Genomic DNA, 12,468 nt, shown 5'->3' with positions numbered 1-12,468 from the left:
GACGCCCGGCGGCCCTCCGAACGGACCCCTGTGCGTACGGGTTTTACCGCGCTCCGGGGGCGATACGGGCCCGTTCCACAAGAGGGCGACCATCCCTGCGGAGCCTGTGAGCGTTGTACGCCCGCAGTTTCGGCCGTTCCTGTGGCGGCCGTACAGAACGTACCGCCGACACGGGCTCGAGTGCAAACTGTGTGCGTTGTACACGCGTGTACAGCCCAGGCACTTTTCACTCAAAAGCGGGGTCCCCGATCACGTGACCTCTCGGGACGCCGTTTTCGGGCGGGGCCTCGCCAAATTCGAACCGCGCGCCCTCCGGAGGGCGCCGATGAGGCCTGCGGTGCCCGAAAGCGTCTCGGGCCGGTTTTGAGTTTGACCCCCAACGATCGGGCTGACCTCTGGTCAAGGCGGAGGCCCCCACGTGGCCGAACGGCGTGCGGAGTTTCGGACCAATCAGAGAGCTCGGTTTTCTTTCCTGGTTTTGAGATGAGGCCTCCTGGTCATCCTGGGACTCATATTCATCTGAATAGTATTCAAAGATGGCCTCCTCATCTCTATCCAATTCAAAGAGGGCCTGTTCTACCTGGCTGTTGTTAGACAAGGCCTCCTGGTGTTGCTGGGCCAGAGAGTCAGAGAGGGCTTTCTCCACCTTCTCTTCCTCTTTTCTCTTTTCCTTCTCTGTCTTCTTTCTATCTTCCTCCTCTATCTGTTTCTCCTCCTCTTTCCTGGCCTCCCTCTCCTCCTCTTCGTTCTGTTGTTGGGCCTTGTCTACCTGGATGTTATTAGATGAGGCCTTCTGGTGTTCCTGGTCCTCTTCAACTGAAACTTTATCCCAGGAATCAACTGAATCGAGGTCAGAGGAGGCCTTGTCCTCTTCATTTGATTCTACATCCCAGGGATCAAGTGTATAGCGTATCTGTACTCTGCAGCCAGTCTGCAGGTCAGCTCGCTTGGGGCCGTGGACCCAAGTAGGGTGCTGGCCCGAGCAATTAATCGTTGATAATCCATCTCGGTGGGGAGCTGGCCGTTGCGCCATTGAAATGACATTGAATAATCCAGATTGCCGTATATCTGTATTCAAAGAACAATATCTGGCGGTCCACCTCTGTCTTTATGAGGACCTGCACCATCTCCATGAGCTCCTCCCCCACTGCTCTCTCCATCCCCTCATCCGTCTGTACCCCTCTGTCCTGTCTCTTTGCCTCCCTCTCCTCCAGGCGTTCTTTCATCCTCCTGGCCTTCTCGTCCCTCCTCCTCCTCCCCGCCTCATCATTATCCCTCCATTCCCTGCAGCCAGTCTGTAGGTCAGCTGGCTGGGGGCCGTAGACCCAAGTAGGGTGCCGGCCCGAGCAATTAATCGCTGGTAATCCATCTCGGTGGGGAGCTGGCCGTTGCGCCATTGAAATGACATTGAATAATCCAGATTGCCGTATATCTGTATTCAAAGAACAATATCTGGCGGTCCACCTCTGTCTTTATGAGGACCTGCACCATCTCCATGAGCTCCTCCCCCACTGCTCTCTCCATCCCCTCATCCGTCTGTACCCCTCTGTCCTGTCTCTTTGCCTCCCTCTCCTCCAGGCGTTCTTTCATCCTCCTGGCCTTCTCGTCCCTCCTCCTCCTCCTCCCCTCATCCTCCTCCCTCCTCCTCGCCTCATCATGATCCCTCCATTCCCTGCAGCCAGTCTGTAGGTCAGCTGGCTGGGGGCCGTGGACCCAAGTAGGGTGCCGGCCCGAGCAATTAATCGCTGGTAATCCATCTCGGTGGGGAGCTGGCCGTTGCGCCATTGAAATGACACTGAATAATCCAGATTGCCGTATATCTGTATTCAAAGAACAATATCTGGCGGTCCACCTCTGTCTTTATGAGGACCTGCACCATCTCCATGAGCTCCTCCCCCACTGCTCTCTCCATCCCCTCATCCGTCTGTACCCCTCTGTCCTGTCTCTTTGCCTCCCTCTCCTCCAGGCGTTCTTTCATCCTCCTGGCCTTCTCGTCCCTCCTCCTCCTCCTCCCCTCATCCTCCTCCCTCCTCCTCGCCTCATCATGATCCCTCCATTCCCTGCAGCCAGTCTGTAGGTCAGCTGGCTGGGGGCCGTGGACCCAAGTAGGGTGCCGGCCCGAGCAATTAATCGCTGGTAATCCATCTCGGTGGGGAGCTGGCCGTTGCGCCATTGAAATGACATTGAATAATCCAGATTGCCGTATATCTGTATTCAAAGAACAATATCTGGCGGTCCACCTCTGTCTTTATGAGGACCTGCACCATCTCCATGAGCTCCTCCCCCACTGCTCTCTCCATCCCCTCATCCGTCTGTACCCCTCTGTCCTGTCTCTTTGCCTCCCTCTCCTCCAGGCGTTCTTTCATCCTCCTGGCCTTCTCGTCCCTCCTCCTCCTCCTCCCCTCATCCTCCTCCCTCCTCCTCCTCCTCGCCTCATCATGATCCCTCCATTCCCTGCAGCCAGTCTGTAGGTCAGCTGGCTGGGGGCCGTGGACCCAAGTAGGGTGCCGGCCCGAGCAATTAATCGCTGGTAATCCATCTCGGTGGGGAGCTGGCCGTTGCGCCATTGAAATGACATTGAATAATCCAGATTGCCGTATATCTGTATTCAAAGAACAATATCTGGCGGTCCACCTGTCTTTATGAGCTCCTCCCCCACTGCTCTCTCCATCCCCTCATCCGTCTGTACCCCTCTGTCCTGTCTCTTTGCCTCCCTCTCCTCCAGGCGTTCTTTCATCCTCCTGGCCTTCTCGTCCCTCCTCCTCCTCCCCTCATCCTCCTTCCTCCTCCTCGCCTCATCATGATCCCTCCATTCCCTCTTCAGCCGGTCCATGCGCCCCTCTATCCAGTTTCTCTTCTTCCCATTTATTTTGCTATAGTTACGCATTTCGTTTAATTTGTCATAGCATTGAAGACTTTATCGGTGTTCACACGTGTTATAGGCCTCTTTCTGTTTCGGTTTCTCCTCCTCTTTCCTGGCCTCCCTCTCCTCCTCTTCGTTCTGTTCTTTCTGTTCTCTCTTTTCCCTCTCGTTGATAATCCATCTCGTGGGGAGCTGGCCGTTGCGCCATTGAATTGACATGGAATAATCCAGATTGCGGTAGATAGATTAGTCATGTTTTGCTATAGTTACGCATTTCGTTTAATTTGTCATAGCATTGAAGACTTTATCGGTGTTCATACGTGTTATAGGCCTCTTTCTGTTTCTCCTCCTCTTTCCTGGCCTCCCTCTCCTCCTCTTCGTTCTGTTCTCTCTTTTCCCTCTCCACCTTCTCTTTCTGTTCTCTTTTCCCTCTCTGTCTTCTCTCTATCTTTCTCCTCTTTCAGTTTCTGTTTCTCCTCCTCTTTCCTGGCCTCTCTCTCCTCCTCCTCTTGGTGTTGGGGCCTCCTCCTCTTCCTCCCTCCTCCTCCCCTCATATTCCTCCCTCAACTCCCTCCTCAACTCGGCCATCTCCTTTCTCCATGCCTCCTCCCTCAACTCCCTCCTGATCTCCGTCATCTGGCGGTCCACCTCTGTCTTTATGAGGACCTGCACCATCTCCATGAGCTCCTCCCCCACTGCTCTCTCCATCCCCTCATCCGTCTGTACCCCTCTGTCCTGTCTCTTTGCCTCCCTCTCCTCCAGGCGTTCTTTCATCCTCCTGGCCTTCTCCCCTCATCCTCCTCCCTCCTCCTCGCCTCATCATGATCCCTCCATTCCCTCTTCAGCCGGTCCATGCGCCCCTCTATCCAGTTTCTCTCCGTCCCATTTAATTTTGCTATAGTTACGCATTTCGTATAATTTGTCATAGCATTGAAGACTTTATCGGTGTTCACACGTGTTATAGGCCTCTTTCTGTTTCGGTTTCTCCTCCTCTTTCCTGGCCTCCCTCTCCTCCTCTTCGTTCTGTTCTTTCTGTTCTCTCTTTTCCCTCTCGTTGATAATCCATCTCGGTGGGGAGCTGGCCGTTGCGCCATTGAATTGACATGGAATAATCCAGATTGCGGTAGATAGATTAGTCATGTTTTGCTATAGTTACGCATTTCGTTTAATTTGTCAAGGCATTGAAGACTTTATCGGTGTTCATACGTGTTATAGGCCTCTTTCTGTTTCTCCTCCTCTTTCCTGGCCTCCCTCTCCTCCTCTTCGTTCTGTTCTCTCTTTTCCCTCTCCACCTTCTCTTTCTGTTCTTTCTGTTCTCTCTTTTCCCTCTCTGTCTTCTCTATCTTTCTCCTCTTTCAGTTTCAGTTTCTCCTCCTATTTCCTGGCCTCCCTCTCCTCCTCCTCTTGGTGTTGGGGCCTCCTCCTCTTCCTCCCTCCTCCTCCCCTCATATTCCTCCCTCAACTCCCTCCTCAACTCGGCCATCTCCTTTCTCCATGCCTCCTCCCTCAACTCCCTCCTGATCTCCGTCATCTGGCGGTCCACCTCTGTCTTTATGAGGACCTGCACCATCTCCATGAGCTCCTCCCCCACTGCTCTCTCCATCCCCTCATCCGTCTGTACCCCTCTGTCCTGTCTCTTTGCCTCCCTCTCCTCCAGGCGTTCTTTCATCCTCCTGGCCTTCTCCCCTCATCCTCCTCCCTCCTCCTCGCCTCATCATGATCCCTCCATTCCCTCTTCAGCCGGTCCATGCGCCCCTCTATCCAGTTTCTCTCCGTCCCATTTAATTTTGCTATAGTTACGCATTTCGTATAATTTGTCATAGCATTGAAGACTTTATCGGTGTTCACACGTGTTATAGGCCTCTTTCTGTTTCGGTTTCTCCTCCTCTTTCCTGGCCTCCCTCTCCTCCTCTTCGTTCTGTTCTTTCTGTTCTCTCTTTTCCCTCTCGTTGATAATCCATCTCGGTGGGGAGCTGGCCGTTGCGCCATTGAATTGACATGGAATAATCCAGATTGCGGTAGATAGATTAGTCATGTTTTGCTATAGTTACGCATTTCGTTTAATTTGTCAAGGCATTGAAGACTTTATCGGTGTTCATACGTGTTATAGGCCTCTTTCTGTTTCTCCTCCTCTTTCCTGGCCTCCCTCTCCTCCTCTTCGTTCTGTTCTCTCTTTTCCCTCTCCACCTTCTCTTTCTGTTCTTTCTGTTCTCTCTTTTCCCTCTCTGTCTTCTCTATCTTTCTCCTCTTTCAGTTTCTGTTTCTCCTCCTATTTCCTGGCCTCCCTCTCCTCCTCCTCTTGGTGTTGGGGCCTCCTCCTCTTCCTCCCTCCTCCTCCCCTCATATTCCTCCCTCAACTCCCTCCTCAACTCGGCCATCTCCTTTCTCCATGCCTCCTCCCTCAACTCCCTCCTGATCTCCGTCATCTGGCGGTCCACCTCTGTCTTTATGAGGACCTGCACCATCTCCATGAGCTCCTCCCCCACTGCTCTCTCCATCCCCTCATCCGTCTGTACCCATCTGTCCTGTCTCTTTGCCTCCCTCTCCTCCAGGCGTTCTTTCATCCTCCTGGCCTTCTCGTCCCTCCTCCTCCTCCCTCCTCCTCCTCCTCGCCTCATCATGATCCCTCCATTCCCTGCAGCCAGTCTGTAGGTCAGCTGGCTGGGGGCCGTGGACCCAAGTAGGGTGCCGGCCCGAGCAATTAATCGCTGGTAATCCATCTCGGTGGGGAGCTGGCCGTTGCGCCATTGAAATGACATTGAATAATCCAGATTGCCGTATATCTGTATTCAAAGAACAATATCTGGCGGTCCACCTGTCTTTATGAGCTCCTCCCCCACTGCTCTCCATCCCCTCATCCGTCTGTACCCCTCTGTCCTGTCTCTTTGCCTCCCTCTCCTCCAGGCGTTCTTTCATCCTCCTGGCCTTCTCGTCCCTCCTCCTCCTCCTCCCCTCATCCTCCTCCCTCCTCCTCGCCTCATCATGATCCCTCCATTCCCTCTTCAGCCGGTCCATGCGCCCCTCTATCCAGTTTCTCTCCGTCCCATTTAATTTTGCTATAGTTACGCATTTCGTTTAATTTGTCATAGCATTGAAGACTTTATCGGTGTTCACACGTGTTATAGGCCTCTTTCTGTTTCGGTTTCTCCTCCTCTTTCCTGGCCTCCCTCTCCTCCTCTTCGTTCTGTTCTCTCTTTTCCCTCTCGTTGATAATCCATCTCGGTGGGGAGCTGGCCGTTGCGCCATTGAATTGACATGGAATAATCCAGATTGCCGTATATCTGTATTCAAAGAACAATGTGTTAAATTAAAAAAAGTACCATTTGATAACTTTACAGGACCTGGAAGGGGGGTCTTTATTGGCCATGGTGACACTCACATTACACAGTGAGTGTACATAGCACACATTGATTGATTGATTGATTGATTGATTGATACATAGCACACACGCAACTTAAGGGGTCGCAGGTGGATATTGGGGGGGCGGGAGCGTATAATAAGAATCTATAAATCTATATTAAAAAAATTCACTTGAATGAATAATTTCTTATTTCCTTTGTCATATACATGTTACGGGTCCAGAAAGTGTAGTGTGTTGTCTTCTTTGTGTGTCTCTTGTTTTGTCCGGAGGCCTGATTTAATCTATTCATGAGTTTCAAATGTAGTCCTAGACCTGCCATGTTGGGGACCAACACAGGTGTTTCAAATGAGTTAATGAGTTCTACTGCATAGGATTCTATGCAGTAGAGCCAATCAGATAAATTGAAACACCTGTGTTGGTCCCCAATATGGCAGGTCTAGGACTACATTTGAAACCCATGTATTGGGTAGCCTATATGCCGAGACTTTATCGGTGTTCACACGTGTTATAGGCCTAGCCTGTCCCTTTTAACGAGGGGGTTTTGTGGGTATCCTGGGCTTAGCCTACGTAGTGACGTTACTTGGCCCGCCGGTGTTTTTGTGAACGGTGGCGCGCGAATGTCACCGAGATGAAGAGCTGCATATTCGATCCGAGTGAAAAGTAACAGACAGTCCAAATAACTACAGCTGCAGCTCATGAGTTCCATGCCTGTGACCAATTCTGTGGAAGATAATAAAGCTGTGGTGGAGAAAACGCCACCGTTGCCCCGGTATTTCCCTCAACTGAGTTATCAGTCACGTTAGATAGTTACGAGCAGTGCCCCTAGCTGGCTTGGAGCTATAGCCAGCTGAAAGGTAACAGACGGTCTGTAGTCTCTGCTTTCTTCAATTTGAGATGTTGTCAAAGAAAGCAATACAGAATACTTGTAGAAAATTACAACTCAAAATTCTGTCCATCCCCATTATGAACTTATGTGTTGTCTCTGTCAGTTTGTCAGATCCGTTATCCAAATCAAACCGCTAGATGATGATCACTGATGAACACGGAATTCAGAATGCAGGTGGACTCAGATCACTGACTATTTAAGTGTCTGCTGCAGTGACGTCTACTAGGCTACATGACATCATAAAAGCAGCGAACACAGATCGTGAGCTCAGAATTATAAGGTTCTATCTCCATTTTTGGGAGAAAATGAGTTAATTGTAAATTATGACTCATTTCATATTTGTTAATGCCTGTGTGGTATTTTGCTCCAGCACGCATGCGCACAGGCCAGCGCGCAGACTGGCTATTCTCCGGCTCACATTCTCTGCGCTACGATCGGATTGTTGCTGACGAATGACGACGACAATATTCTCGGCACCAACAACGATCGTAGCGCAGAGAATGTGAGCCGGAGAATAGCCAGTCTGCGCGCTGGCCTGTGCGCATGCGTGCTGGAGCAAGTGGGGAAAGGCGTGTAAAGATCATATTACAGAGGCTAAAGACCCCGTATTTGTTGAATCTCAAATGTCGATTCATCCAATCTGATTGATGAAAACAACCGTTTAGCGGCCGAAAATAGATTTTGAGAAACTGCATTCTCGGTGCCCCGATCACCGCCATTACATGGATATACTGGCTCGCGCTGGATTTTAAATTTCTTCTACAGGCCTCCGAACTACACAAAAGTGATCTCGGTGAGTCAAACTTCTTATAATATGTCGTAAATAAGGTCCAGGTTGTCAAAAACGAGCATTGCCCTTTAACATTAGCCAACTACAATATGCATAAATGATTCCCTTTGGTTAAAGTTTAAAATGAGTCCACTGGCGCCCATGTTAGCTAAATAAACCTCAACCGCCAAGTGCTGAGGATTCACCTCAGGATTCGCCTCGTGCTCGAGGTTGAGAAATGTTACATTTGTGAGAATACAAATTTAGAGCGGCCTATATTGATAACATATATGTTATATATATATATGTTAATATAATACTTAGTTACAGAGACTTCATTTACATCAAATATTACTGTAACGTTAAGTATAAAGTTCATGACTTTTGGCTAAAGTTAGCTATTCGACACTAATGGCAATTTGACGGTTAGCTAGTAGCTAACCTATTGCTGATAACTTTTTCAAAGTTAAGTTTTTCAGCCACCTGTGTGAATCCTAGAGCTAGATTTAACTTTACACTACTTGTCAAATTGTTTTGGCATTATCATTCTCTTTCTTATAACATTATCTTTAGTTAGTTAGCTACTTACATTCGACTCAAGTTTTTATAACCGATGAACAGCAGTGATGTGAATGAAGTTCTGCCGGTGGAGATTCAGCAGCCTGATGTTAATAGGTCTTGTCACCTCCATATATCATTCCGCAGCGGCACACTTGAGATAGTACCACCTTTTTTCCTCCGCGGCCACGAGATAGTGTTATATGAAGAATATCCAATTATTTAGTAAGAGAAAATTAAGAAAGATGCATATTATACACAAAACAACTAATTTTAATGAAATTCGCTTTTGGAAGTGACCTCGTATGGGAGGCAAAGATTGCAGACAGCTACAGTATTTATCAAATGCTCACTAGATGGCGATAAAGGTTTAAGGATAGATCTAATTGGAGGGCTTGTGTGACTCCTCCATGGCGTTCCATAGTACACCAGAGGACCCACCAGCAAATAAGACGTCCTCTAAGAGGTCATAGGCAAGGGGGACTCAAAAAATGAATTATATACATTCTTCTTATGTTCTTATCATCCAGATCGCCTGGTTTGTCATTAGATAATTTATAATTTTACTTTGCTATAGGCCTACTGTCTAATAATCTAATTCTGTTAAATATGTAACAAAGCACCGGTGATGCTGATGTTGTTGGAGTTTACGACACTCTGAAGTCTCTCCTTGGTGATGGAGGGAGAGGAGAGAGGGAGGGGAGAGAGGGAGGGAGGGGAGAGAGGGAGAGAAGAGAGGGAGGGAGAGGAGAGAGGGACCAGTCTGAAAGTAAGTGCCCACAGTGCTCAGCTGGATCATGGTGTTATGATGAGCTGGGTTAGTCTCATGGTCTAGACTAGACTGACCACAGTGCTTAGCTGGCTGGGTTAGTCTCATGGTCTAGACTAGACTGACCACAGCGCTTAGCTGGCTGGGTTAGTCTCATGGTCTAGACTAGACTGCCCACAGTGCTTAGCTGGCTGGGTTGGTCTCATGGTCTAGACTAGACTGCCCACAGTGCTTAGCTGGCTGGGTTAGTCTCATGGTCTAGACTAGACTGCCCACAGTGCTTAGCTGGCTGGGTTAGTCTCATGGTCTAGACTAGACTGCCCACAGTGCTTAGCTGGCTGGGTTAGTCTCATGGTCTAGACTAGACTGACCACAGTGCTTAACTGGATCATGGTGTTAGTGAAACGTACACTGCAAAGCTCTATCTGTATCTTATTTTAATGCTTGTTGTTACTGTCTGTGTGAGGACTTAATAAAGCATTTCTTTGTAAACATACCCACACCTTGTATATACAGTATGACAAACCTGAACTAGTCGCTCTCACTGTAGTGTGTTCTGTGCCCATGTATTGTAGTTCGTTTTACTTTGTCTTAATGTTGTTATTGTGATAATTTATCTGTGTTACATTATGGAGAATTTGACTACTGTTTCTATGTCGGGGACTACGGACGGAGTAGTCTAGCCTTGTGCTAAATAGTTTATCCTTAGTTTATCTTTAAATAGTAGTTTAGCCTTGTGCTAAATCCGGCTTTTTGTGTGTTGGCTGTAAGCCGACACACCAAGGAGAGGGAATCCTTTTTGTCCGTGCTTCTTGCGTCGTGTTGTTGACCTGCAATTCCATTGCTGCTACCACAAGAGGCAGTAGTCCCAGAACATCAAAACCAAAAGACTCCACTGACCCCTACATGCATAGTTTCTCTCCCTATCTGCGTGTGTGTACGGGGTGTGCAGGGGGGGGGGGGGGGGTTGGGGGCATTGGCAGTAATAACAATGTCGGAGAAGACCCTGTGCAAGACCCCACGGTATGCTACTGCATTATAGACAGACAGTCCTCATTACAATAGGAGTAGGACACTTCAAATCCTATAGTTATTAATTTTTGTATAGGATGTGATGCACCAGTCGCTCTACGCCTATGTGGTTTATTTTCAGTGATTAGACTGACTGTTGACTGGCACAGCTTTAGGTGGTGATGGAGAAATTAGCTTAATGTATTGATGCTTTTTTGTGCGTGACTGTAAGCCAGCGCACCTAGTATAGCGTTCGGCCGGTCATCAATCCCTCCCTCCCCTCCGTTACAGCGGACAATGTTGGCCTGCATTTCTCTGTTGGCACCACAAGAGGCAGTAGTCCCAGCACACCAAAATCAAGAAGGACACCAAAATCAACCCGCCGATCTACACTGCACAAGTAGAGTAGTGGTGAGAGCATTGGACTCCCACCCTGGAGACTGGGGTTGAAGACCCGGTGGGGATGACTTTATGGGACATTACCCCAAACCTCCACATGTTCATCCTTTCACTCCAACCTTTACCCCTTGCTTTATAGATCAGATCCTGTCCCAGCCCCAACCCATATTCTAACCCCAACCCACACTAGGGACTGGAAGAAGGACACCAAAACCCACCCACCGATCTCCACTGCACAAGTAGAGTAGTGGGGAGAGCATTTCGGGGTTCCTGGTCGGGATGACTTTATGTTATCATCAGTGTAACTGCTTTAGCCACTGACCGCTACCATTAATGTTATGGAAGCTGCTGCTGGTTGTTGTGAGCCCATGAGCTAACTGGCTATCCCGCTCTTATTGTGCTGGATTAGCATTAGCACCCGACCTACCTGCCAGTTGTAGTACATGTTGCAGAGTTTGTAGGTCAGCCACTGCATGTGGTCGGGATTGAGGCCGCTGTTGTCTCACACCACGTTGTAGTGGGTCGGAGAGACGCTGCCCATGCGAACCGCCTGGCTCACGATGAAGAAGTCGTACCTGCGAACGGAGGGTAGTCAGTCTGGAGTCAGACCAGGGCGGACATGTTTGATTGGATTGATCGGAGTGATCAGCGGGGTCGGCGTACGACTCGGGGCGGGTGACCTCGGTGTCGACGACGGTCCCGGGGGAAGGGTTGGCCAGCTTGCCGTCGATACGGGCGAAGAACCTGGAGCTGATGCGCTTCTTCACCACCACCACGGACAGCTTGGGCCTGGGAGCGACGATGGCGGAGAGGACAGGATCAATGGGGGCGCCACCCGGTGGCTCCTGGGTAAAGGCGCGAACCACGTTAAAGGAAAATGCTCGTTTTTGACAACCTGGACCTTATTTACGACATATTATAAGAAGTTTGACTCACCGAGATCACTTTGGTGTAGTTCGGAGGCCTGTAGAAGAAATTTAAAATCCAGCGCGAGCCAGTATATCCATGTAATGACGGTGGACGGGGCAACGAGAATGCAGTTTCTCAAAATCTATTTTCGGCCGCTAAACGGTTGTTTTCATCAATCAGATTGGATGAATCGACAGTTGAGATTCCTCAACGCGAGCCATTGTAGTGGTTTTCAAATACGGGGTCTTTAGCCTCTGTAATATGATCTTTACACGCCTTTCCCCACTTGCTCCAGCACGCATGCGTTTTGATGAAAACAACCGTTTAGCGGCCGAAAATAGATTTTGAGAAACTGCATTCTCGTTGCCCCGTCCAACGTCATTACATGGATATACTGGCTCGCGCTGGATTTTAAATTTCTTCTACAGGCCTCCGAACTACACCAAAGTGATCTCGGTGAGTCAAACTTCTTATAATATGTCGTAAATAAGGTCCAGGTTGTCAAAAACGAGCATTTTCCTTTAAGGCTAGTCCTTATCGCAGCGGCCGAGGTTCGAATCCGTCTAGGCCCTGTGCTGCGTATCCTCCCCTCTCTCCCACTTTTCCTGTCACTCTACACTGTCTTATAGCCTATAATAAAGCACAAATGCCCCCAAAATATCTTAAAAATATCCTAAAAAGAACAGTATCAATGATGGGAGACAAGCAGGTTGAAATGGCACAGCGGCCAGTGTTACTCTACGTCTCTAAGCTGGCTCTTACGCGTAGTCCTGGTCGATGGACTTGATGGACTCGATGATCTGGGGCACCTCGTAGTTGACCACGCTCTGCAGCATGCCGTCCCCCACGCCGTCACGGTAGATGACGATGCGCAAGGGCAGGCAGTTGTTGTACTTCAGCCAAGACTTCAGCGCACCTGGGCGAGAGTGAAGATACGGACCAT

General features: G+C 49.3%; 1 pseudogene across 1 annotated transcript in view; it reads right to left on the bottom strand.

Annotated features, from left to right (window-relative positions):
- Positions 1-226: 226 nt before the first annotated feature.
- The window catches only part of LOC311310182 (piwi-like protein 1), a 33,192-nt pseudogene continuing 20,950 nt past the window's right edge, over positions 227-12,468 (bottom strand). Inside the window, exons 14-17 of the transcript in view lie at positions 12,288-12,441; positions 11,280-11,405; positions 11,044-11,191; positions 227-613 (exon numbers count right to left, since the gene is read on the bottom strand). The product of the transcript in view is annotated as a piwi-like protein 1 (transcript). The remainder of the gene's footprint in view (positions 614-11,043; positions 11,192-11,279; positions 11,406-12,287; positions 12,442-12,468) is intronic.

This window comes from Borostomias antarcticus (assembly GCF_949987555.1).
Source record: "Borostomias antarcticus genome assembly, chromosome: 6".
In the NCBI taxonomy this organism is placed as follows: domain Eukaryota; kingdom Metazoa; phylum Chordata; class Actinopteri; order Stomiiformes; family Stomiidae; genus Borostomias; species Borostomias antarcticus.
The sequence above is the reverse complement of the archived record's forward strand: the minus strand, read 5'-3'. Positions and strand labels throughout refer to the sequence as shown.